The sequence below is a fragment of the Coregonus clupeaformis genome, chromosome 23, assembly GCF_020615455.1.
Source record: "Coregonus clupeaformis isolate EN_2021a chromosome 23, ASM2061545v1, whole genome shotgun sequence".
NCBI classification, from domain to species: domain Eukaryota; kingdom Metazoa; phylum Chordata; class Actinopteri; order Salmoniformes; family Salmonidae; genus Coregonus; species Coregonus clupeaformis.
The window spans coordinates 2,407,501-2,430,000 of record NC_059214.1 but is presented as its reverse complement, the minus strand read 5'-3'; the positions used below and the strand labels follow the sequence as shown (position 1 = coordinate 2,430,000).

General features: G+C 48.5%; 1 pseudogene; it reads left to right on the top strand.

Moving 5' to 3' along the window:
* LOC121536354 overlaps nt 1-22,500 on the top strand; it is a 106,306-nt pseudogene that overhangs the window by 7,757 nt on the left and 76,049 nt on the right.

Below are 22,500 nucleotides of genomic sequence, written 5' to 3'. Positions count from 1 at the left end.
ATTCCCCTGCCGGATCGTTAGCCATGAACAGTAGGTTTACCAGAGTATCAGTCTTAGAGCTTCTAGCGTTAGTTTTGTTGTTTTTGCACCTTGTTGGTTTGTTGTTTACTTACCTCCGTTTTTGTTCCATCTGCAGTCACTCGTCCGAACTTTCATCCAACCTCGCCTGGTGGTCGGGCGGCTGCCGAGCCATGATGGGATCAACCACTGCACCCCCCCAACAACTAATCAACGCCGCCCGCTCTGTTCCCTGGATTATTCAGCATCACTCTTGAATTTGTAAATAAACACTCACCTTCGTTTCAACTTACCTTGTCCTGGTCTGCTTCTGGGTTCTGGCTTTGTAACTCGTGACAGAACGAGATCCGGCCAGTAATGAACCCAGCGGACCTGGACTCTGTTCGCCATGCCATTACCCATCAGGAGAAGATGTTGGGCCATCATAGCACGGTACTACAGGAGATCGCGTTGTCAGTTCGGAACCTTTCTACCGGTCTGACGGAGGTCCAGAACCAACGCAAGTTTCCGGTGGAGGATCCACTACCGTTTCACCCATCTCGCCTGCCGCTTCTGGAGCTGTGTCCTTCCGTGAGCCCAAGGTTCACGCCGGATAAATATGAGGGGAGCTGGGAAGATGCCGTTCCTTCTTTATGCAGTGTGGATTAGTGTTCGATCTACAGCCCTACTCTTATGCTACAGACAAGGCTAGGATAGCCTTTGTGATTGAGTTGCTGCGTGGTCGAGCGCTGAGTGGGCTTCAGCCGTTTGGGAACGACAGGATCCCTGCATGGCTTCATACAGGGGTTCACGGCCGAGATGAGGAAGCTCTTCGACCATTCCGTCCGAGGGAGGGACGCAGCTAGGCGCCTGTTTTCCTCCGCCGAAGGAACTGCAGCGTGGCCGACTTCGTGATCGAGTTCAAGACGTTGGCTGTGGAGAGAGTGGGTGGAATGAGGAGTCTCTGCAAGCGGCCTTTACCAGGGTCTGTCCGAGCAGCTCAAGGATGAGTTGATCTCCTATCCGGAGCCTAGTGACCTGGACAGCTTGGTAGCCTTGTCTATTCGGGGTGGATAATCGAGTCCGAGAGCCGAAGGAGGGAGAAGCAATGGGGTCCGGTCAATCGATCAGCTTCTCAGTTCCCAGTCGGGTCAGGTGGTGGACCAGAACACGTCGATCATTCTCACCACAAAGGATTAGTGGAGAGGTCCTCTCTCCCGATTCTGAACCCATGCAAGTGGGGGCGGCACGGGTTAACCAAGGAGGAGCGTCAACATAGACGTAAGACCAACTGCTGCCTCTACTGTGGTAGCTCGGGACATTACATCTCCACTTGTTCCCGGCGGTCGTCAAGCCCGCTCGCTAAAGTTGGGAGGACTTTTAGCGAGCCAGTTTCAACCTCTCAGTACCTCTGTCAGACCCCGTTTTCCGGCTACCCTTGGGAACAGGAATCAGAGCTTAGCGATTAACGCTTTTATCGATTCAGGTGCCCGATGGAAGCTTTCTTGATGCCGAAGTTGGTGGAACAGCTGGGGCTTTCCGAGGAGCAATTGCCGGAAGCCATTGAAGCGACCACTCTGAACGGCAGTAGTCTGGCACGTATCACGATGAGGACTGAACCGGTTAAGATGCTGTTGTCGGGGAATCATTCGGAGATGATTTCATTCTTCATTCTGCCGTCTTCCCATGTTCCTCTGGTCCTTGGATACCCCTGGCTGAAGGAACACAATCCCACGTTCGATTGGGTGACGGGCAAGGTAACAGTTGGAGCCTTGATTGTCGTGCTAACTGTCTCAAGACTGCCTGTCCCCATTCGGTTCCCAGTCAGGTGATTGAGGCTAAACCCCCAGATTTGTCCCTGGTTCCCGAGACATATCAGCGATTTGGGGGAAGTGTTCAGTAAGCAGAAGGCTCTGTCACTCCCTCCCCCACCGACCATATGATTGGGCCATCAACCTGTTCCCTGGAGCTGCTCTACCCCAAGGAAGGTTATACAGTATCTCCCGCCCTGAACGTGAGGCTTTGGAGACCTACATCAAGGAGTCCCTAGCTGCTGGTCTCGTTCGTCCTCGTCATCACCCCCTGGGCAGGATTCTTCTTTGTGGGTAAGAAGGATGGCTCTCTTCGACCGCGTATTGATTATCGGGGTTGAATGACATCACGGTCAAGAACAAGTATCCCTGCCCTTGATGAGTTCTGCCTTCGACTCCTTACAGGGTGCTCGGTGTTCACTAAGCTAGACCCTACGCAATGCGTATCACATGGTCCGGATCAGAGAGAGACGAGTGGTTGACGGGTTTCAATACACCGATGGGTCACTTGAGTATCAGGTGATGCCGCTTTGGACTGACCAATGCTCCAGCGGTATTCCAGAGTATGGTGAACGACGTCCCTGAGAGATATGATCGGTCTCTTTGTGTTTGTTTACCTGGATGACATTCTGATCTTCTCGAAGGAACCTTCCGACCACGTCCAGCATGTCCGGCAGGTTCTGCAGCGATTGTTGGAGAATCGCCTGTTCGTGAAGGCCGAGAAGTGCGAGTTTCACGCCCACACGACATCCTTTCTGGGTACATCATCTCCAGGGGGAGAGATTAGGATGGACCAGGAGAAGGTTAGAGCGGTTCTGGAATGGGCCCAGCCCGGTACGAGATTGCAGCTCCAGAGATTTTTGGGGTTTGCGAAGGGTTCTACCGCAGATTCATCCGGGATTACAGCCGTGTGGCCGCTCCGTTAACTGCCTTGACTTCCAGTATCAGGAGCTTCAAGTGGAATCCGGAGGCGGATCGAGCGTTTCTGGATTTGAAGAGGCGATTCACCAACGCACCGATTCTCTCTCAACCGGACACGGCCCGTCAGTTCGCCGTGGAAGTGGACGCGTCTGATGTGGGGAGTTAGGCGCCATCCTGTCGCAGCGATGCTCCACGGACAGTAAACTCCATCCCTGCGCCTACTACTCTCGCCGCCTTTCGCCTGCGGAGAGGAATTACGATGTGGGTAACCGGGAGCTTCTCGCGGTGAGACTTGCCTTGGAGGAGTGGCTCCACTGGTTGGAGGGGGCGGAGCAACCGTTTATTGTCTGGACTGACCACAAGAATCTTGCTTACGTGCAATCGGCTAGACGCTCTCAACTCCCGTCAGGCCAGGTGGTCGTTGTTTTTCGGACGATTCAATTTTTTCCCTGACGTTCCGACCTGGATCTAAGAACGGCAAGGCGGACGCCTTGTCTCGGATGTTCTCCAAGACGGAGGAGAGTGGGTCCAAGACCGAGACAATTCTCCCCCCGGAACTGCGTCGTGGGAGCTGTTAGGTGGAAGATTGAGGAGGAGGTGATGGCGGCTCTTCGGACGCAGCCCGGTCCCGTAACGGTCCACCCGGTCGGTTGTTTGTGCCTGAGTCGGTTCGTCCTGCGGTCCTCAAATGGTCCCACGCCAGCAAGATGGCTTGTCACCCTGGCGTGGCTCGGACGATGGCGTTTCTTCGCAGACGTTTTGGTGGCCTGCCATGGCCGAGGATACTCGGGGTTATGTTGCTGCCTGTCCAGTGTGTGCGCAGAATAAGAGTACCAATCGGCCCAGCTCTGGACTACTTCACCCCCTTCCTATTCCCCGGCCACCATGGTCGATCTGGCCCTGGACTTTGTCACTGGGTTGCCCGCTTCTGAGGGGAACACGGTCGTTCTGACTACTCGTGGACAGATTCAGCAAGTTCGCCCACTCTGTGCCAATTGCCAAGCTTCCCTCTGCCTCGGAGACGTCCGAGATCCTGGTTAGGGAGGTTTTCAGGGTCCACGGGTTGCCCAGTGATATCGTTTCCGACCGTGGCCCTCAGTTTACCTCTGCTGTCTGGAAGTCCTTCTGTTTGGCCATTGGAGCTACAGTCAGTCTCACATCTGGTTTTCACCCCCAATCTAATGGTCAGGCGGAGAGAGCCAACCAGAAGATGGAATCCACGCTACGCTGCCTGGCCTCTTCCAACCCCACCTCCTGGGTCTCTCAGTTGCCTTGGGTTGAGTATGCCCACAATACTCTCCCCTACATCTGCCACTGGGATGTCTCCCTTCCAGTGCCTGTATGGCTACCAACCTCCCTTGTTCCTTCTCAGGAGAAGGAGCTCTCAGTGCCTTCTGTTCAGGCCCATATTCGTCGTTGCCACCGGACCTGGCATCTGGCCAGAAAGGCACTCCTTAGAGTTTCGGACCGGTATCAGCTCCAGGCGAATCGTCGCCGGATCCCGCTCCCACCTACACCATCGGAGATAGGGTCTGGTTGGCCACACGGGATCTTCCTTTACGGACTGAGTCTAGGAAGTTGTTACCGAAGTTCATTGGTCCGTTTGTGGTGGAGAAGGTGATCAATCCGGTGGCAGTTCGACTCAAACTCCCGAGGACGCTCAGAGTCCATCCCACCTTTCATGTCTCCTGCCTCAAGCCTGTTTTCCTCAGTCCTCTGTTGCCTCCTCCGCCTCCTCCTCCTCCTCCTCGGATGATCGGAGGTGGTCCTGCCTACACGGTGCGACGCATCATGGATTCCAGACGGCGGGGCCGGGGTTTCCAGTATCTCGTGGACTGGGAGGGGTATGGTCCTGAAGAGAGGAGTTGGATTCGCGGCGACAGATCCTAGATGCTGACCTCATCCGTGACTTCTACCGCCTCCATCCTGGCGCTCCGGGAGTCCGCCCGGTGGCGTTTGGCGGAGGGGGGGTACTGTAACGATCCCGGCAGTCTGAGTCGGGTCCTGTCTGTGGACTAGTTTTTTCTGCTCGGGATCTCCAGTTTCCCGAGGGTTCTGGAACGCTCCGGGGAGCTCTCTTGATTTCCGCACCTGCATCCCATCAGCAATCTGCACACCTGGTCCTGATCATCACCCTTCTTAGGCTCTGGCCTAACATCCATTCCCTGCCGGATCGTTAGCCATGAACAGTAGGTTTACCAGAGTATCAGTCTTAGAGCTTCTAGCGTTAGTTTTGTTGTTTTTGCACCTTGTTGGTTTGTTGTTTACTTACCTCCGTTTTGTTCCATCTGCAGTCACTCGTCCGGAACCTTCATCCAACCTCTGCCTGGTGGTCGGCGGCTGCCGAGCCATGATGGGATCAACCACTGCACCCCCAACAACTAATCAACGCCGCCCGCTCTGTTCCCTGGATTATTCAGCATCACCCTTGAATTTGTAAATAAACACTCACCTTCGTTTCAACTTACCTTGTCCTGGTCTGCTTCTGGGTTCTGGCTTTGTAACTCGTGACAGTGTGCTTAGGGTCGTTGTCCTGTTGGAAGGTGAACCTTCACCCCAGTCTGAGGTCCGGAGCGCTCTGGGGCAGGTTTTCATCAAGGATCTCTCTGTACTTTGTTCCGTTAATCTTTCCTTAAATCCTGACTAGTCTCCCAGTCCCTGACGCTGAAAAAACATCCCCACAGCATGATGCTCCTGAGTGGCGCAGTGGTCTAAGGCACTGCATCGCAGTGCTAACTGTGCCACTAGAGATCAATCAATCAATCAATCAATTTTATTTTATATAGCCCTTCTTACATCAGCTAATATCTCGAAGTGCTGTACAGAAACCCAGCCTAAAACCCCAAACAGCTAGTAATGCAGGTGTAGAAGCACGGTGGCTAGGAAAAACTCCCTAGAAAGGCGAAAACCTAGGAAGAAACCTAGAGAGGAACCAGGCTATGAGGGGTGGCCAGTCCTCTTCTGGCTGTGCCGGGTGAAGATTATAACAGAACCATGCCAAGATGTTCAAAAATGTTCATAAGTGACAAGCATGGTCAAATAATAATCAGGAATAAATCTCAGTTGGCTTTTCATAGCCGATCATTAAGAGTTGAAAACAGCAGGTCTGGGACAGGTAGGGGTTCCATAACCGCAGGCAGAACAGTTGAAACTGGAATAGCAGCAAGGCCAGGCGGACTGGGGACAGCAAGGAGTCACCACGGCCGGTAGTCCCGACGTATGGTCCTAGGGCTCAGGTCTCTCAGTTGGCTTTTCATAGCCGATCATTAAGAGTTGAAAACAGCAGGTCTGGGACAGGTAGGGGTTTCGTAACCGCAGGCAGAACAGTTGAAACTGGAATAGCAGCAAGGCCAGGCGGACTGGGGACAGCAAGGTGTCATCATGCCCGGTAGTCCTGACGTATGGTCCTAGGGCTCAGGTTCTCAGAGAGAAAGAGAGAACGAGAGAATTAGAGAGAGCATACTTAAATTCACACAGGACACTGGATAAGACAGGAGAAGTACTCCAGGTATAACCAACTAACCCCAGCCCCCCCGACACATAAATTACTGCAGCATAAATACTGGAGGCTGAGACAGGAGCGGTCCGGAGACACTGTGGCCCCATCCGAAGAAACCCCGGACAGGGCCAAACAGGAAGGATATAACCCCACCCACTCTGCCAAAGCACAGCCCCCGCACCACTAGAGGGATATCCTCAACCACCAACTTACAATCCTGAGACAAGGCCGAGTATAGCCCACAGAGGTCTCCACCACAGCACAAACCAAGGGGGCGCCAACCCAGACAGGAAGATCACGTCAGTAACTCAACCCACTCAAGTGACGCACCCCTCCCAGGGACGGCATGAAAGAGCACCAGCAAGCCAGTGACTCAGCCCCTGCAACAGGGTTAGAGGCAGAGAACCCCAGTGGAGAGGGGAACCGGCCTGGCAGAGACAGCAAGGGCTGTTCGTTGCTCCAGAGCCTTTCCGTTCACCTTCACACTCCTGGGCCAGACTACACTCAATCATATGACCTACTGAAGAGATAAGTCTTCAGTAAAGACTTAAAGGTTGAGACCGAGTCTGCGTCTCTCTCACATGGGTAGGCAGACTGTTCCATAAAAATGGAGATCTATAGGAGAAAGCCCTGCCTCCCGCTGTTTGCTTAGAAATTCTAGGGACAATTAGGAGGCCTGCGTCTTGTGACCGTAGCGTACGTATTGGTATGTACGGCAGGACCAACTCGGAAAGATAGGTAGGAGCAAGCCCATGTAACGCTTTATAGGTTAACAGTAAAACCTTGAAATCAGCCCTTGCCTTAACAGGAAGCCAGTGTAGGGAAGCTAGCACTGGAGTAATATGATCAAATTTCTTGGTTCTAGTCAGGATTCTAGCAGCCGTATTTAGCACTAACTGAAGTTTATTTAGTGCTTTATCCGGGTAGCCGGAAAATAGAGCATTGCAGTAGTCTAACCTAGAAGTAACAAATGCATGGATTAATTTTTCTGCATCATTTTTGGACAGAAAATTTCTGATTTTTGCAATGTTACGTAGATGGAAAAAAGCTGTCCTTGAAACAGTCTTGATATGTTCGTCAAAAGAGAGATCAGGGTCAAGAGTAACGCCGAGGTCCTTCACAGTTTTATTTGAGACGACTTTACAACCATCAAGATGAATTGTCAGATTTAACAGAAGATCTCTTTGTTTCTTGGGACCTAGAACAAGCATCTCTGTTTTGTCCGAGTTTAAAAGTAAAAAGTTTTCAGCCATCCACTTCCTTATGTCTGAAACACAGGCTTCTAGCGAGGGCAATTTTGGGGCTTCACCATGTTTCATTGAAATGTACAGCTGTGTGTCATCCGCATAGCAGTGAAAGTTAACATTATGTTTTCGAATAACATCCCCAAGAGGTAAAATATATAGTGAAAACAATAGTGGTCCTAAAACGGAACCTTGAGGAACACCGAAATGTACAGTTGATTTGTCGGAGGACAGACCATTCACAGAGACAAACTGATATCTTTCCGACAGGTAAGATCTAAACCAGGCCAGAACTTGTCCATGTAGACCAATTTGGGTTTCCAGTCTCTCCAAAAGAATGTGGTGATCGATGGTGTCAAAGGCAGCACTAAGGTCTAGTAGCACGAGGACAGATGCAGAGCCTCGGTCTGACGCCATTAAAAGGTCATTTACCACCTTCACAAGTGCAGTCTCAGTGCTATGATGGGGTCTAAAACCAGACTGAAGCATTTTGTATACATTGTTTGTCTTCAGAAAGGCAGTGAGTTGCTGCGCAACAGCTTTTTCTAAAATTTTTGAGAGGAATGGAAGATTCGATATAGGCCGATAGTTTTTTATATTTTCCGGGTCAAGGTTTGGCTTTTTCAAGAGAGGCTTTATCACTGCCACTTTTAGTGAGTTTGGTACACATCCGGTGGATAGAGAGCTGTTTATTATGTTCAACATAGGAGGGCCAAGCACAGGAAGCAGCTCCTTCAGCAGTTTAGTAGGAATAGGATCCAGTATGCAGCTTGAAGGTTTAGAGGCCATGATTATTTTCATCATTGTGTCAAGAGATATAGTACTAAAACACTTAAGTGTCTCTCCCGATCCCAGGCCCTCGCAGAGCTGTGCAGATCCAGGACAGCTAAGCCCTGGAGGAATACGCAGATTCAAAGAGGAGTCCGTAATTTGCTTTCTAATGGTCATGATCTTTTCCTCAAAGAAGTTCATGAATTTATTACTGCTGAAGTGAAAGCCATCCTCTCTTGGGGAATGCTGCTTTTTAGTTAGCTTTGCAACAGTATCAAAAAGAAATTTTGGATTATTCTTATTTTCCTCGATTAAGTTGGAAAAGTAGGATGATCGAGCAGCAGTGAGGGCTCTTCGGTACTGCACGGTACTGTCTTTCCAAGCTAGTCGGAAGACTTCCAGTTTGGTGTGGCGCCATTTCCGTTCCAATTTCCCGGAAGCTTGCTTCAAAGCTCGGGTATTTTCTGTATACCAGGGAGCTAGTTTCTTATGACAAAATGAGAACAGCGCCGGAAGAAGATGGCTGCCGTTTTACAGCCCTCTAACCAATTGTACTATTATGTGTGTTTTTCCGCGTTATTTGTAATTTATTTTGTACATAATGTTTCTGCCATCGTCTCTTATAACCAAAGAGAGCTTCTGGATATCAGGACAGCGATTACTCACCTCGCGTTGGACGAACACTTTTTCTTCAACGAGGCGTTCGCGAAGGATATTCTACAGACTCCCGACAAGGCCCAGATCCCCGTCATTCGCGTGAGGAAGAGACGGAGATATCGTGGGCGCAGATCCGGGTGCCTTGTAAGGATACGACGGCGAACGAGTAAACTGCCTCTCCCATCAATCCTATTAGCCAACGTTCAAGCTTTGGAGAATAAAATGGACGATTTAAGATTACGGTTATCCTACCAACGGGACATTAAAAACTGTAATATCTTATGTTTCACGGAGTCGTGGCTGAACGACGACAATGATATCATTCAGCTAGCAGGCTATACGCTACATCGGCAGGACAGAACGGCAGACTCGGGTAAGACGAGGGGTGGCGGTCTCTGTATATTTGTAAACAACAGCTGGTGCACAAAATCAAATACTAAGGAAGTCTCAAGGTTTTGCTCGCCTGAGGTAGAGTATCTTATGATAAGCTGTAGACCACACTATTTACCAAGAGAGTTTTCATCTATATTTTTCATAGCTGTCTATTTACCACCACAAACCAATGCTGGCATTAAGATTGCACTGAATGAGTTGTACAAGGCCATTAATCAACAGGAAAACGCTCATCCAGATGCAGCGCTCCTAGTAGCAGGGGACTTTAATGCAGGGAAACTTAAATCCGTTCTACCTAATTTCTACCAGCATGTTAAATGTGCAACCAGAGGGGAAAAAACTCTAGACCACCTTTACTCCACACACAGAGACGCATACAAAGCTCTCCCTCGCCCTCCATTTGGCAAATCTGACCATAACTCTATCCTCCTGATTCCTGCTTATAAGCAAAAACTGAAGCAGGAAGCACCAGTGATTCGGCTAATAAAAAAGTGGTCAGATGACGCAGATGCTAAGCTACAGGACTGTTTTGCTAGCACAGACTGGAACATGTTCCGGGGATTCTTCAGACAGCATTGAGGAGTACACCACATCAGTCACTGGCTTCATCAATAAGTGCATCGATGATGTCGTCCCCCACAGTGACCGTACGTACATACCCCAACCAGAAGCCATGGATTACAGGAAACATCCGCACTGAGCTAAAGGGTAGAGCTGCCGCTTTCAAGGAACGGGACTCTAACCCGGACGCTTATAAGAAATCCCGCTATGACCTCCGACGAACCATCAAACAGGCAAAGAGTCAATACAGGTCTAAGATTGAATCATACTACACTGGCTCTGACGCTCGCCGGATGTGGCAGGGCTTGAAAACTATTACAGACTACAAAGGGAAGCACAGCCGCGAGCTGCCCAGTGACACAAGCCTACCAGACGAGCTAAACCACTTCTATGCTCGCTTCAAGGCAAGCAACACTGAAGCATGCATGAGAGCACCAGCTGTTCCGGGACGACTATGTGATCACGCTCTCCGTAGCCGATGTGAGTAAGACTTTTAAGCAGGTCAACATTCACAAGGCCGCAGGGCCAGACGGATTACCAGGACGTGTACTCCGAGCATGTGCTGACCAACTGGCAAGTGTCTTCACTGACATTTTCAACATGTCCCTGACTGAGTCTGTAATACCAACATGTTTCAAGCAGACCACCATAGTCCCCGTGCCCAAGAACTCTAAGATAACCTGCCTAAATGACTACCGACCCGTGGCACTGACGTCTGTAGCCATGAAGTGCTTTGAAAGACTGGTCATGGCTCACATCAACAGCATAATCCCAGAAACCCTAGACCCACTCCAATTTGCATACCGCCCCAACAGATCCACAGATGATGCAATCTCTATCGCACTCCACACTGCCCTTTCCCACCTGGACAAGAGGAACACCTACGTGAGAATGCTATTCATTGACTACAGCTCAGCATTCAACACCATAGTGCCCTCAAAGCTCATCACTAAGCTAAGGATCCTGGGACTAAACACCTCCCTCTGCAACTGGATCCTGGACTTCCTGACGGGCCGCCCCAGGTGGTAAGGGTAGGTAACAACACATCTGCCACACTGATCCTCAACACGGGGGCCCCTCAGGGGTGCGTGCTCAGTCCCCCTCCTGTACTCTCTGTTCACCCATGACTGCATGGCCAGGCACGACTCCAACACCATCATTAAGTTTGCCGACGACACAACAGTGGTAGGCCTGATCACCGACAACGATGAGACAGCCTATAGGGAGGAGGTCAGAGATCTGGCCGTGTGGTGCCAGGACAACAACCTCTCCCTCAACGTGACCAAGACAAAGGAGATGATTGTGGACTAAAGGAAAAAAAAGAGGACTGAGCACGCCCCCATTCTCATCGACGGGGCTGTAGTGGAACAGGTTGAGAGCTTCAAGTTCCTTGGTGTCCACATCACCAACGAACTATCATGGTCCAAACACACCAAGACAGTCGTGAAGAGGGCACGACAAAGCCTATTCCCCCTCAGGAGACTAAAAAGATTTGGCATGGGTCCTCAGATCCTCAAAAAAATTCTACAGCTGCACCATCGAGAGCATCCTGACTGGTTGCATCACCGCCTGGTATGGCAACTGCTTGGCCTCTGACCGCAAGGCACTACAGAGGGTAGTGCGTACGGCCCAGTACATCACAGGGGCAAAGCTCCCTGCCATCCAGGACCTCTATACCAGGCGGTGTCAGAGGAAGGCCCTCAAAATTGTCAAAGACTCCAGTCACCCTAGTCATAGACTGTTCTCTCTGCTACCGCACGGCAAGCGGTACCGGAGTGCCAAGTCTAGGTCCAAAAGACTTCTCAACAGCTTCTACCCCCAAGCCATAAGACTCCTGAACAGCTAATCATGGCTACCCGGACTATTTGCACTGCCCCCCCACCCCATACTTTTTACGCTGCTGCTACTCTGTTAAGTATTTATGCATAGTCACTTTAACTCTACCCACATGTACATATTACCTCAACTACCTCAACTAGCCGGTGCCCCCGCACATTGACTATGCAACGGTACCCCCCTGTATATATAGCCTCCCTACTGTCACTTTATTCTATTGTATATATAGCCTCCCTACTGTCACTTTATTTTTACTTCTGCTCTTTTTTTCTCAACACTTTTTTGTTGTTGTTTTATTCTTACTTTTTTGTTTAAAATAAATGCAATGTTGGTTAAGGGCTGTAAGTAAGCATTTCACTGTAATGTCTGCACCTGTTGTATTCGGCGCATGTGACCAATAAAATTTGATTTGATTTGATTTGAAATGTTTTTCGTTTTTAGGGGTGCAACTGCATCTAGGGTATTGCGCAAGGTTAAATTGAGTTCCTCAGTTAAGTGGTTAACTGATTTTTGTCCTCTGACGTCCTTGGGTAGGCAGAAGGAGTCTGGAAGGGCATCAAGGAATTTTTGTGTTGTCTGAGAATTTATAGCACGACTTTTGATGCTCCTTGGTTGGGGTCTGAGCAGATTATTTGTTGCGATTGCAAACGTAATAAAATGGTGGTCCGATAGTCCAGGATTTTGTGGAAAAACATTAAGATCTACAACATTTATTCCATGGGACAAAACTAGGTCCAGAGTATGACTGTGGCAGTGAGTAGGTCCAGAGACATGTTGGACAAAACCCACTGAGTCGATGATGGCTCCGAAAGACTTTTGGAGTGGGTCTGTGGACTTCTCCATGTGAATATTAAAATCACCAAAAATTAGAATATGATCTGCTATGACTACAAGGTCTGATAGGAATTCAGGAAACTCAGAGAGGAACGCTGTATATGGCCCAGGAGGCCTGTAAACAGTAGCTATAAAAAGTGATTGAGTAGGCTGCATAGATTTCATGACTAGAAGCTCAAAAGATGAAAAACGCCATTTTTTTTTTTGTAAATTGAAATTTGCTATCGTAAATGTTAGCAACACCTCCGCCCTTGCGGGATGCACGGGGAATATGGTCACTAGTGTAACCAGGAGGTGAGGCCTCATTTAACACAGCAAATTCATCAGGCTTAAGCCATGTTTCAGTCAGGCCAATCACATCAAGATTATGATCAGTGATTAGTTCATTGACTATGACTGCCTTTGAAGTGAGGGATCTAACATTAAGTAACCCTATTTTGAGATGTGAGGTATCACGATCTCTTTCAATAATGGCAGGAATGGAGGAGGTCTTTATCCTAATAAGATTGCTAGGGTGAACACTGCCATGTTTAGTTTTGCCCAACCTAGGTCGAGGCACAGACACAGTCTCAATGGGTATGGCTGAGCTGACTACACTGACTATGCTATTGGCAGACTCCACTAAGCTGGCAGGTTGGCTAACAGCCTGCTGCCTGGCCTGCACCCTATTTCACTGTGGGGCTAGAGGAGTTAGAGCCCTATCTATGTTGGTAGATAAGAGGAGAGCACCCCCTCCAGCTAGGATGGAGTCCGTCACTCCTCAGCAGGTCAGGCTTGGTCCTGTTTGTGGGTGAGTCCCAGAAAGAGGGCCAATTATCCACAAATGTTATCTTTTGGGAGGGGCAGAAAACAGTTTTCAACCAGCGATTGAGTGCTGAGACTCTGCTGTAGAGCTCGTCACTTCCCCTAACTGGGAGGGGGGCCAGAGACAATTACTCGATGCCGACACATCTTTCTAGCTAATTTACACACTGAAGCTATGTTGCACTTGGTGACCCTCTGACTGTTTCATCCTAACATCGTTGGTGCCGACGTGGATAACAATATCTCTATACTCTCTACACTCGCCAGTTTTAGCTTTAGCCAGCACCATCTTTAGATTAGCCTTAACGTCGGTAGCCCTGCCCCCTGGTAAACAGTGTATGATCGCTGGGTGATTCGTTTTAAGTCTAATATTGCGGGTAATGGAGTCGCCAATGACTAGGGTTTTCAATTTGTCAGAGCTAATGGTGGGAGCCTTCGGCGTCTCAGACCCCGTAACGGGAGGAGTAGAGACAAGAGAAGACTCAGACTCAGACTCCGACTCGCTACATAATGGGAAAACCGGTTGAAGGTTTCTGTCGGCTGAATGAGCGACACCGGTTGAGCATTCCAACAGTATTTCCCTCCAGAAGCCATGAGAAAGTTGTCCGCCGCGGGGACTGTGCGGGGGGATTTATACTAACGTTACTGTCTGTACTTACTGGTGGCACAGACGCTGTTTCTTCCTTTCCTACACTGAAACTACCCTTGCCTAACGATTAGCGCCTGAAGCTGGGCTTGTAGCACAGCTATTCTCGCCGTAAGGCGATCGTTCTCCTGTATATTATGAGTACAGCGACCGCAATTAGAAGACATCATGTTAATGTTACTACTTAGCTTCGGCTGTTGAAGATGTTGACGAACCATGTCCAGATAAAGCGTCCGGAGTGAAAAAGTTGAATAAGGGAAAAAAAGTTGCGATGGAAAAATGGAAAATAAAGTAAAATTGGCAGCTAAAACGCACAGGAAAATGACTCTTCTGTCTCGGGATAAAACGTCCGGGGTGAAAAAGTTTAACGAAAAAAGATGAGTGAGGACAAAACTAAAAAGTTGGTAAATTTGTTGAACACAGAGATTGATTAAACGTTTATTAAAAGTAAAACGTGAATAGTTTGGCAGGTAGCCAAGTAGCAACAAACAGCACAGCAGCACGGAGACAATGCGGACAATCCTGGTTCGAATCCAGGCTCTGTCGCAGCCGGCCGCGACCGGGAGACTCATGGGCGGCGCACAATTGGCCCAGCGTTGTCCAGGGTAGGGGAGGGAATGGCCGGCAGGGATGTAGCTCAGTTGATAGAGCATGGCGTTTGCAATGCCAGGGTTGCGGGTTCGATTCCCACGGGGGGCCAGTATAAAAAAAAAATGTATTCACTAACTGTAAGTCGCTCTGGATAAGAGCGTCTGCTAAATGACTAAAATGTAAAATGCTGCCACCACCATGCTTCACCGTAGGGATGGTGCCAGGTTTCCTCCAGACGTGACGCTTGGCATTCAGGCCAAAGAGTTCAATCTTGGTTTCATCAGACCAGAGAATCTTGTTTCAAATGGTCTGAGAGTATTTAGGTGCTTTTTGGTAAACTCCAAGCGGGCTGTCATGTGCCTTTTACTGAGTAATTTACCTGAAACAGGGGCAGGGTATGCTGCCTTACATACAGTAGACTTCAGAAGAGATAAACAGTAATTTACCTGAAACAGGGGCAGGGTATGCTGCCTTACATATAGTAGACTTCAGAAGAGATAAACATTGTAAATGACTAACATCTATGTTACTGTCACGTTGTATAATGATTAGAAGACAGGCGCAGGAATACGTATTAGGGATTTTATTACTTCACCCAACACAATCACGTATATATATCACGTACTCCTGAGTGGCGCAGTGGTCTAAGGCACTGCATCGCAGTGCTAACTGTGCCACTAGAGATCCTGGTTCGAATCCAGGCTCTGTCGCAGCCGGCCACGACCAGGAGACGGCGCACAATTGGCCCAGCGTCGTCCAGGGTAGGGGAGGGAATGGCCGGCAGGGATGTAGCTCAGTTGATAGAGCATGGCGTTTGCAACGCCAGGGTTGTGGGTTCGATTCCCACGGGGGGCCAGTATATATATAAAAAATAATAATAATAATAAATGTATTCACTAACTGTAAGTCGCTCTGGATAAGAGTGTCTGCTAAATGACTAAAATGTAAATATATATACAAAAGAGCGAGGTGTCACCTCTACACAATACACGGGACGAGGCCCGTAATAACAAGAGCACAATACACGGTACTCAGGAGACCAACGGACATGGGACAATAATGGACAAGGACAATGGGGAACAGAGGGCACATATATACACATACTAATCAGGGGGAATGGGAACCAGGTGTAAGTAAGAAGACAAGACAGTCCGGGGTTGGTGGTAATGAACCAGGTCAGTGACGTCTAGAAGGCCGGTGACGTAGACCTCCGGAACTGGTGAACGGAATGAGTTACCCGCCGCCACCACATTAGTTAACATGCTCTATTCTACTGCACTCCCCAGCTTGTTAATCACAGTTATTTGAACGAGAGCATACTGTAGGAATTAGAGAGAAACATATGCTTTGATGGGGAAAGAGCCAACATGTGTTGTTGAACAGAATATGCAAACTCAGGTTATTGTACTACGTTAGAACATTGCATTACAGTTTGATCAGTTTAAAATTACAATTGATAACAGTGATTTGAAAAACTCTGAGAGTTGGTGATATACATTTACATCATTACATGTAAACATCATTTAGCAGACGCTGTTTTCCAGAGCGACTTACAAATTGGTGCATTCAACTTATGATAGCCAGTGGGACAACCACTTTTCTTCTTTTTTTTTTTCTTTTTTTAATGGGGGGGTGGGTAGAAGGATTACTTTATACTATCCCAGGTATTCCTTAAAGAGGTAGGGTTTCAAGTGTCTCCGGTTGGTGGTCAGTGACTCCGCTGTCCTGGCGTCGTGGGGGAGCTTGTTCCACCATTGGGGTGCCAGAGCAGCGAATAGCTTTGACTGGGCTGAGCAGGAACTGTGCTTCCATAGAGGTAGGGGAGCTAGCAGGCCAGAGGTGGATGAACGTAGTGCCCTCGTTTGGGTGTAGGGTCTGATCAGAGCCTGAAGGTAAGGAGGTGCCGTTCCCCTCACAGCTCCGTAAGCAAGCACCATGGTCTTGTAGTAGATGCGAGCCTCAACTGGAAGCCAGTGGAGTGTGCGGAGGAGCGGGGTGACATGAGAGAACTTGGGAAGGTTGAACAACAGACGGGCTGCAGCGTTCTGGATAAGTTGTAGGGGTTTAATGGCACAGGCAGGGAGCCCAGCCAACAGCGAGTTGCAGTAATCCAGACGGGAGATGACAAGTGCCTGGATTAGGACCTGTGCTGCTTTCTGTGTAAGGTAGGGTCATACTCTGCGAATGTTGTAGAGCATGAACCTGCAGGATTGGGTCACCGCTTTGATGTTAGCGGAGAACGACAGGGTGTTGTCCAGGTTCACGCCAAGGTTCTTTGCACTCTTGGAGGAGGATACAATGGAGTTGTCAACCGTGATGGCGAGATCTTGGAGCGGGCAGTTCTTCCCCGGAAGGAAGAGCAGGTCCGTCTTGCCGAGGTTCAGCTTGAGGTGGTGATCCGACATCCACACTGATATGTCTGCCAAACATGCAGTGATGCGATACGCCACCTGGTTATCAGAAGGGGGAAAGGAGAAAATTAATTGTGTGTCGTCTGCGTAGCAATGATAGGAGAGACCATGTGAGGATATGACAGAGCCAATTGACTTGGTGTATAGAGAGAATAGGTGAGGGCCTACAACTGAGTGCTGGGGGACATCAGTGGTGAGAGCACGTGGTGCGGAGACAGATTCTCTCCATGCCACCTGGTAGGAGCGACCTGTTAGGTAGGACGCAATCCAAGAGTGAGCAGTGTCGGAGATGCCCAACTCGGAGAGGGTGCAGAGGAGGATCTGATGGTTCACAGTATCAAAGGCAGCGGATAGGTCTAGAGGGATAAGAGCAGAGGAGAGAGAGTTAGCTTTAGCAGTGCGGAGAGCCTCCGTGACACAGAGAAAAGCAGTCTCAGTTGAACGACCAGTCTTGAAACCTGACTGGTTTGGGTCAAGAAGGTCATTCTGAGAGATAGCAGGAGAGTTGGCTAGAGACGGCACGCTCATGAGTTTTGGAGAGAAAAGAAAGAAGGGATACTGGTCTGTAGTTGTTGACATCGGAGGGATCGAGTATAGGTTTTTTGAGGAGTGTTGCAACTCTCGCTCTCTTGAAGACGGAAGGGACATGGCCAGCGGTCAAGGATGAGTTGATGAGCGAGGTGAGGTAAGGGAGAAGGTCTCCGGAAATGGTCTGGAGAAGAGAGGAGGGGATAGGGTCAAGCGGGCAGGTTGTTGGGCGGCCGGCCGTCACAAGTTGCAAGATTTCATCTGGAGAGAGAGGGGAGAAAGAAGTCAAAGCATAGGGTAGGGCAGTGTGAGCAGGACCAGCAGTGTCATTTGACTTAATAAATGAGGATCGGATGTCGTCAACCTTCTTTTCAAAATGGTTGACAAAGTCATCCACAGAGAGGGAGGAGGTAGGGGGAGGGGGAGGAGGTGGAGGATTCAGCAGGGAGGAGAAGGTGGCAAAGACCTTCCTGGGGTTAGAGGCAGAGGCTTGAAATTCAGAGTGGTAGAAAGTGGCTTTGGCAGCGGAAACAGAGGAAGAGAATGTAGAGAGGAGGGAGTGAAAGGATGACGCAGGGAGTCTAGTTTTCCTCCAATTCTGCTCGGCTGCCCGGAGCCCTCTTCTGTGAGCTCGCAGTGAGTCGTCAAGCCACGGAGCAGGAGGGGAGGACCGAGCCGGCCGGGAGGATAGGGGACATAGAGAGTCAAAAGATGCAGAAAGTGTGGAGAGGAGGGTTGAGGAGTCAGAATCAGGAGATCAGAGGGAGAAGGATTTAGCAGAGGGAAGAGATGATAGGATGGAAGAGGAGAGAGTAGCGGGAGAGAGAGAGCGAAGGTTGCGACGGCACATTACTATCTGAGTAGGAGCAGAGTGAGTAGTGTTGGAGGAGAGCAAGAGAGAAAAGGATACAAAGGAGTGGTCGGAGACTTGGAGGGGAGTTGCAGTGAGATTAGTAGATGAACAGCATCTAGTAAAGATGAGGTCAAGCGTATTGCCTGCCTTGTGAGTAGGGGGGGACGGTGAGAGGGTGAGGTCAAAAGAGGAAAGGAGTGGAAAGAAGGAGGCAAAGAGAAATGAGTCAAAGGCAGACATAGGGAGGTTAAAGTCACCCAGAACTGTGAGGGGTGAGCCATCCTAAGGAAAGGAACTTATCAAGGCGTCAAGCTCATTGATGAACTCTCCAAGGCAACCTGGAGGGCGATAAATGACAAGGATGTTAAGCTTGAATGGGCTAGTGACTGTGTCAGCATGGAATTCAAATGAGGAGATTGACAGATGGGTCAGGGGAAAAAGAGAGAATGTCCACTTGGGAGAGATGAGGATTCCTGTGCCACTGCCGCGCTGACCAGGTGCTCTCGGGGTATGCGAGAACACATGGTCAGACAAGGAAAGAGCAGTAGGAGTCGCAGTGTTTTCTGTGGTAATCCATGTTTCCATCAGCACCAAGAAGTCGAGGGACTGGAGGGTAGCATAGGCTGAGATGAACTCTGCCTTGTTGGCCGCAGAACTGCAGTTCCAGAGGCTCCCAGAGACCTGGAACTCCACGTGGGTGGTGCATGCAGGGACCACCAGGTTAGAGTGGCAGCAGCCATGTGGTTGAGGCGTTTGTATAGCCTGTGTGGAGAGGAGAGAACAGGGATAGACAGACACATAGTTGACAGGCTACAGAAAACGGCTACAATAATGCAAAGAAGATAGGAATGAAATTAACTAAACATCTGGGAAAGCGAGAGAGTGGGGCCTCCCTCACTTACGTTTCACTGAAACACGCAAATATAACTCTCCCAACTTCCACTTATTTTTTATAATTGTTGTAAACTACAGCAGTTAGTTTATTCAGCAAGCTAACTTGGTACAGTATTCTTCCGTGAAAACCGTCCAGGGCACCGAATCCTATGACGCCATAGCCAACTAGCATGCCAGCCTCCAATACCACAGTTTAGCACCAATACTCGGTTACAACAAACCACCAGTGAGTTAACACGCCAAGCAGATCATTCGTGTCCGTATCTAACGTTGTGTAAAGTTTTGGGTTAGTTTTGACTGTTTGAGTGAGTCTGTCGTCAACTTATTCAGCCAGTTAGTTATCTAGAATAGTTAGCATACTAGCTAGCCATTGCTCTCTGCCAAAGAACCAACCGCTCCTCCCACGGCACGAACACACAGAGAGAGCCAAGCTAACATTAACTAGTCACCCATGTCCCGAATTCCCTTGAACGACTCTGGTTATGTATGTAAAAATAAAACACAAATGTAGGTTATAACTTACCCTTAGTAGCTACTGTTAGCCAGTTAAGTGCAAAGCTAGCCACTGAATCGATTCAGCCAGTTCGCGTCTGTCCCAACGGAGAGAAAGCGTCTCCAAATATTAAAGCTAGGTCGTTCCAGCTATTGTTTAGTTAGCTATCCAGGTAGCAACAAGCTAGCTACATTTCGAGCACAGTAGCTACTAACTACCTAACGTTAAATGCTTCAGACAGTGAGGTTAGAAAAACAGCTGAATGGTAGGTAGCTAGCTGGCATAATTACAGGTACTCTTAAGCGTGAAATAACATTGGAAACAACTATCCACAGTTGCTAATAGTTACCAGTAGCTACCCGCTAGCTAGCTAGCTTTATTGGTTCAGGTAGTTGGTTAGCTAGCCTCGTGCTTCACCGGCCTCAGCCGAATACAATACTTACCTACAATAATTACCTACAATTACCTAAGATAACTACCTAGATAAACTACCAACAATACCTAACTACAATACCTACCTACAATCTAAATACATGGTTTAAGCTTTACTCGACACCATATAAGAAGCCAAGCTTACCTCCCGCCAGAGAGAGACAGAACCTCACCCGATAAATAAATCTTCACCTGAAAGATTGTCTGAGACCAGCTTTGAATTTTTTTTTTATACATTATTATCAAAGTATACAAACATTTAAAGGGACAATACACGTTTCCCCTTTTCTCGTCTCCCCCCAGGGAAGATTCTGAAGGACGGGAGGAAAGAGTCGTGCAAGCCCATCCTCAAGGTGGAATACAAGACCTCCAGAAACAGGTAAACCATGAGCCTCCAACAGGTAAACCAAGCAGCACACCCCGGCACTACACCACAGCTGTACTGCACTAGCCGTCTGCTACTGTGGTGCCAGGCAAAGCTGCCTTGTGTCCTATAAAGTGAAATACATCAGTCATAACCCATTTCCCAGGAAGGGTTTAGATAAATGTTGTTGCCCTCTATTCCATTCACCCTCGAATACAGAGATTGTCTCTATGATATTACACCAAACAAAGTAATGCCATAAGCAGCCCTTGTGTAGTGCAAATTCATTTGTAAAGTTTTCAATGTTTGTATTTGCCAAAACTATTTTGATTACAGCTTGTTCTTCTGAAGTGAAACTCAGTATGAATATTCTCCAGATAGGTCTGATTCATCCATCCGCTAGCTTTTGATCAGTATGAACATGCTCCAGATTGGTCTGATTCATCCATCCATCCCCTGGCATCCCCTGAGCATGAGACCGTGGGAGGTGGTGTCTGATTAGCATGAGACCGTGGGAGGTGGTGTCTGATGAGTATGAGACCATGGGAGGTGGTGTCTGATGAGCATGAGACCATGGGAGGTGGTGTCTGATGAGCATGAGACCGTGGGAGGTGGTGTCCGATTAGCATGAGACCATGGAAGGTGGTGTCTGATGAGCATGAGACCATGGGAGGTGGTGTCTGATTAGCATGAGACCATGGGAGGTGGTGTCTGATGAGCATGAGACCGTGGGAGGTGGTGTCTGATGAGCATGAAACCATGGGAGGTGGTGTCTGATGAGCATGAGACCGTGGAAGGTGGTGTCTGATAGGCATGAGACCGTTGGAGGTGGTGCCTGATGAGCATGAGACCATGGGAGGTGGTGTCTGATGAGCATGAGACCGTGGGAGGTGGTGTCTGATGAGCATGAGACCATGGGAGGTGGTGTCTGATAGGCATGAGACCGTGGGAGGTGGTGTCTGATGATCATGAGACCGTGGGAGGTGGTATCTGATGAGCATGAGACCGTGGGAGGTGGCGTCCGATGAGCATGAGACCGTGGGAGGTGGTGTCTGATGAGCATGAGACCGTGGGAGGTGGTGTCTGATGAGCATGAGACCGTGGGAGGTGGTGTCTGATGAGCATGAGACCGTGGGCAAAAGTCTTCACTGACTGTGTGTCTGCAGGGTATTGATGGTTTGATTCTCAGAAGGCGGACTGGACCAGCCAGTTTGTCCCAGGGCTGGCCCAAACCAGGCTAACAGTCACTCACCTTATGCTACACCAACAAAATGATAGGTAATAATAATGTAAAGTAATGAATTTCAATCATTATTTATTTTAAACATGTCCCAGATTTGATAGTGACACTCTACCATGATTAGAGTTTTAATGTTACCAGTAATTTACTAAAGTTGCCAGAATCTTCAGTAAATTATGGTAATTACAGAAAATCCATGGCAATAAATCATAACTTTGGTAATTTATTCTGGAATGTACTCATATGTATATGTATATATGTTCTTATATCTGTGTCCATATTGTGCATGAGTTTCTATATAGTAGATACACAATATAGTTAAAGAGAAAATAGCCTGATTAAGAGTATTACTTTCAATTATCTGCAACTCTTCCAGTTATTGACTTGTCTTCACAACTGCATTCAGTATGACGCCAAAACATTGACAACAAATACTTATAGACATAGTAAAAATAAATAAAAGTGTGTAAAATGTTTTTAAGGATATTATGCTGAAAGCCTCATATTAAACACCAATTGTATTCACTAAAATGATGGTTTATATTTAGGATAATGTTTTACAGCATTATTTCATATATTTTACATTGTGGTAAGGCCACACAGACGGGCCACACAAATGGACACTACATGTTTTGTGATAGATTACATAAAATCCTTGAAAGATACCAACATTCTGGTAAGTTACTGGTAAACTTAGAAAGTTTTCATTAATATACCCAA